General features: G+C 46.1%; 1 non-coding gene across 1 annotated transcript; it reads left to right on the top strand.

Moving 5' to 3' along the window:
• Positions 1-2,858: 2,858 nt before the first annotated feature.
• On the top strand, positions 2,859-2,940 carry trnal-aag (transfer RNA leucine (anticodon AAG)). The gene has a single exon. It is a non-coding gene; the product is annotated as a tRNA-Leu (tRNA).
• The last annotated feature ends 1,946 nt before the right edge of the window (positions 2,941-4,886 follow it).

Raw genomic sequence — 4,886 nt, 5'->3', positions numbered from 1 at the left:
TCGTTTCCAACGACGCAGCTTGTTAAAATGCTGTTTCGACTCCTGCTGCATTTCTGTTTAAAACCGAAGAAAATTGGGTTTGCTTCCCGGGCAATTAACTGTGGTGTGGCAAAGTCCCAACTTTTCCGGTGTCTGTGCTGTCATGATCGTGTTCGCCTCCTGCGTGGAAAATCGCAAACAGCTCTGCTGTCCCAGGCAAGTTGAGCGTTTACTGGAACCGAATGTCGACTGTGATTTCATTGCTGTTGTGAAACAAAGTCCTGCGGTGGCACGACTCGTCGTTATTTTGTTTTATGGCCAATGGGAAAATCGTTCCAATGAATTGCGATGTCACATGTTATTGAATTTCTCCCATTTCCTTCATTTCCGTCCTGCGGACATCGGAAGGGAAAGGTAATCTAATCGAGTCTGTGATTGGTGAAATTCACTTTTTTATGGCCCATTCTTATTGTGTTCTTTCTTTCTCTCTTTTCAGCATTGTCTGGGAAGTGGTGGTGCACTCAGGCTCCAGTATGTTTGAAAGAGCAGTTTGGAATAGCCCTGTTGTTAGTTGTGAGATTACTTTATGACTCATGCCCCCGGCCTGTCTCACATTTTGCATTCACGCTCGCTGTGTCTGAAAATGCATTTGGTTTGCCAGTTTTGTTTGTGTTCCGTGTTAAATGCTTTCTGTTTTGCGATTCGCTCAATACATTACGAATTAACAGGGTTTCTGAGGTAACTTCCAGCTGCAGAAATCCTCAACTGAGAATCTGGAAGATTTCCCGGAGTATGGTCAGTCGGAGCAAAAGTAAGGAAGTCGTTCGTTTCTGCAGTGTCTTACAACGCTACCTTTCCCGTGAGCAGTCGAACAGACTAAATGATTGTGCCACAGACTGCGACGGCAAGCTCCGCTAAAAAGTAATCCTTTACAGCCGGTGTAAGCAACACAATGTTATTGGCGCACACTGCGTGGAAACAGATACTTCGGTGTATCTCGTCCATGCTCACCGCATAGCCAAAATTAAAGAAGTCCCATTAAACAACGAGCGATTAGAAACAGAAAGGTGAAAGGTAAAATGGCTTCAACTTTCAGTGCTGGGTGACACTGAGCTTTAGCGGTGGCGACTGCGCCTTGTTTCTGTGGTGTAGTGGTCATCACGTTCGACTTACGCGCGAAAGGTCCCCAGTTCCAAACTGAGCAGAAACTGCTTTGTTCTTCAACTGCAGCATTTTACATGGACAGGAGCGGAGTTTTCTTGCTTGCTTTCCCATCTGCAAACCTGCCTTCGAATTTGCTTGAACAAATCTGCTCTCGTAGTGAAATGTAATGCAACTCCATTTAATTACTGTGCAAAGTATTGTAAAGTTTTTCTCCAACCTGGTTCTGATCATATGCCATTCTGTTTGAGAGTGTAATTATCGCGTTCTGATCCTTCCACGAAAAGCAGTACCGCATTTGCATTGCTTGCGCAGGCGGCCCGTTTCCAAGACAGGGAAGAAGCTGATGCGCTGGTGTCACAGCGCACCGCGGATTCCTGAACTAGTCTGTCTGTCAATTGTACCCCCAAAGTCGTCTATGAAGGACATCATTTGGAAGCGGTCTGTCGGTATTCAACGTGCGTGAGTTGTTACCAGAGGTCCTGAATCATGTTTTGGAGCAGTTCGCACGTTAGTGGCTCATTCAATTAGCAACAGCAATGAAAGAAATTACACTCTCAGAGAACCTCTGGACCTGTGCTTTGATAGCGCCCCGAGATCTAACCACGTTGGAACTGAAACGGAGGAATCGACAGAGAGGCTGCAGAATGACATCGCATCCATTTGGTTTTCTTTAAATCACTGACGAGCAGGAAAATGTAAACTGGGAGGGCGAGTGGGGAAGTGAGGCAGTTGCAGCTCTGGTGAAATTCCTTCTTTGTGATTCACTCAGCAACCAGAGACGTGTGAAGGTGACTCAGGCGTGAGAGCTCTTCACATCGAGAACAAAAAAGCACTCAAGGGCAGTTAGCACTTCTTCCGGAGTGGGGGTGGGGTGAGCTAATTACCTTTTGACTTCTGTTACTATGTTCAGAAACTGCCTTTTAGATTGATGTGAACAGAAACTGCATTTCTAATAAGCACCGTGGAGTTTAGCAAAATTTATTGAGTCGCTTCTCTTCGAATCCCACACAGGTTTCCAACTCAGTTGGTATCCATGTGGCTCACGTCCAGGAATGAACATCTCTGCAGCAAATTGCACGGGTAAGGCAAAAAGGCAAGGAAAGTGGCATCTCGAACTGGCTCCGAGGTCAGAGCATCCTCACAATGTGATCTGTCGTTCACGGATTGTAATGCTACCTCCGGTTTTAGGGTGGAGAACATTCTTTGGGACTCTTATTCTGCAAAACAGACAAAGTGACTGTAACTATGCTGCGCGGTATGATGTGGAACACGGCCTGTTCAGCTTTGTGCATTTTCCCTGTAGTCCGGTGTGTTTCATGTTCCGTGTAAACGTGAAAGTTGTCCTGTTTCGATCAAAGGGTGAAATCATTTAGCAAAGCAAGAATCGAAATTGCAGTAATGTCAAGCAGCTCATGGTAATTTGACCAAATCATAACTGATCGTATGTTCTCACGCGCTCACAGATACGTTTGTAGTTACCATTGATAGTTGTCTGGATTGATGAAAAGATAGTTGAAAAGATCAGCTTACCATTGATAGTTGTCTGGATTGATGGGTTATCATTATCTGCTGCGAAATTGATATTATAGACGGGCACATCCCAGCAGTTGTGCGAGTCGGAGAGGGACCATTGAACCCTTTTCACGTGGCTTTGCATCGGTTGTTATGCAGGAGCACAATTGGAAGTGCAAGAAAATGGGGCAGCGCGGCTGGCTGGTAGTGTGGCCGAGCGGTCTAAGGCGCTGGATTAAGGCTCCAGTCTCGACAGAGGCGTGGGTTCGAATCCCACCGCTGCCATTTCTGCTGATCGTTTCCAACGACGCAGCTTGTTAAAATGCTGTTTCGACTCCTGCTGCATTTCTGTTTAAAACCGAAGAAAATTGGGTTTGCTTCCCGGGCAATTAACTGTGGTGTGGCAAAGTCCCAACTTTTCCGGTGTCTGTGCTGTCATGATCGTGTTCGCCTCCTGCGTGGAAAATCGCAAACAGCTCTGCTGTCCCAGGCAAGTTGAGCGTTTACTGGAACCGAATGTCGACTGTGATTTCATTGCTGTTGTGAAACAAAGTCCTGCGGTGGCACGACTCGTCGTTACTTTGTTTTATGGCCAATGGGAAAATCGTTCCAATGAATTGCGATGTCACATGTTATTGAATTTCTCCCATTTCCTTTATTTCCGTCCTGCGGACATCGGAAGGGAAAGGTAATCTAATCGAGTCTGTGATTGGTGAAATTCACTTTTTTATGGCCCATTCTTATTGTGTTCTTTCTTTCTCTCTTTTCAGCATTGTCTGGGAAGTGGTGGTGCACTCAGGCTCCAGTATGTTTGAAAGAGCAGTTTGGAATTGCCCTGTTGTTAATTGTGAGATTACTTTATGACTCATGCCCCCGGCCTGTCTCACGTTTTGCATTCACGCTCGCTGTGTCTGAAAATGCATTTGGTTTGCCAGTTTTGTTTGTGTTCCGTGTTAAATGCCTCCAGTTTTGCGATTCGCTCAATACATTACGAATTAACAGGGTTTCCCAGGTAACTTCCAGCTGCAGAAATCCTCAACTGAGAATCTGGGAAGATTTCCCGGAGTATGGTCAGTCGGAGCAAAAGTAAGGAAGTCGTTCGTTTCTGCAGTGTCTTACAACGCTACCTTTCCCGTGAGCAGTCGAACAGACTAAATGATTGTGCCACAGACTGCGACGGCAAGCTCCGCTAAAAAGTAATCCTTTACAGCCGGTGTAAGCAACACAATGTTATTGGCGCACACTGCGTGGAAACAGATACTTCGGTGTATCTCGTCCATGCTCACCGCATAGCCAAAATTAAAGAAGTCCCATTAAACAACGAGCGATTAGAAACAGAAAGGTGAAAGGTAAAATGGCTTCAACTTTCAGTGCTGGGTGACACTGAGCTTTAGCGGTGGCGACTGCGCCTTGTTTCTGTGGTGTAGTGGTCATCACGTTCGACTTACGCGCGAAAGGTCCCCAGTTCCAAACTGGGCAGAAACTGCTTTGTTCTTCAACTGCAGCATTTTACATGGACAGGAGCGGAGTTTTCTTGCTTGCTTTCCCATCTGCAAACCTGCCTTCGAATTTGCTTGAACAAATCTGCTCTCGTAGTGAAATGTAATGCAACTCCATTTAATTACTGTGCAAAGTATTGTAAAGTTTTTCTCCAACATGGTTCTGATCATATGCCATTCTGTTTGAGAGTGTAATTATCGCGTTCTGATCCTTCCACGAAAAGCAGTACCGCATTTGCATTGCTTGCGCAGGCGGCCCGTTTCCAAGACAGGGAAGAAGCTGATGCGCTGGTGTCACAGCGCACCGCGGATTCCTGAACTAGTCTGTCTGTCTGTCAAATGTACCCCCAAAGTCGTCTATGAAGGACATCATTTGGAAGCGGTCTGTCGGTATTCAACGTGCGTGAGTTGTTACCAGAGGTCCTGAATCATGTTTTGGAGCAGTTCGCACGTTAGTGGCTCATTCAATTAGCAACAGCAATGAAAGAAATTACACTCTCAGAGAACCTCTGGACCTGTGCTTTGATAGCGCCCCGAGATCTAACCACGTTGGAACTGAAACGGAGGAATCGACAGAGAGGCTGCAGAATGACATCGCATCCATTTGGTTTTCTTTAAATCACTGACGAGCAGGAAAATGTAAACTGGGAGGGCGAGTGGGGAAGTGAGGCAGTTGCAGCTCTGGTGAAATTCCTTCTTTGTGATTCACTCAGCAACCAGAGACGTGTGAAG

This window comes from Chiloscyllium plagiosum, unplaced genomic scaffold (genome assembly GCF_037043375.1).
Source record: "Chiloscyllium plagiosum isolate Xiang-an unplaced genomic scaffold, Cpla_swu_hap1 HiC_scaffold_39, whole genome shotgun sequence".
NCBI lineage: Eukaryota > Metazoa > Chordata > Chondrichthyes > Orectolobiformes > Hemiscylliidae > Chiloscyllium > Chiloscyllium plagiosum.
The sequence above is the reverse complement of the archived record's forward strand: the minus strand, read 5'-3'. Positions and strand labels throughout refer to the sequence as shown.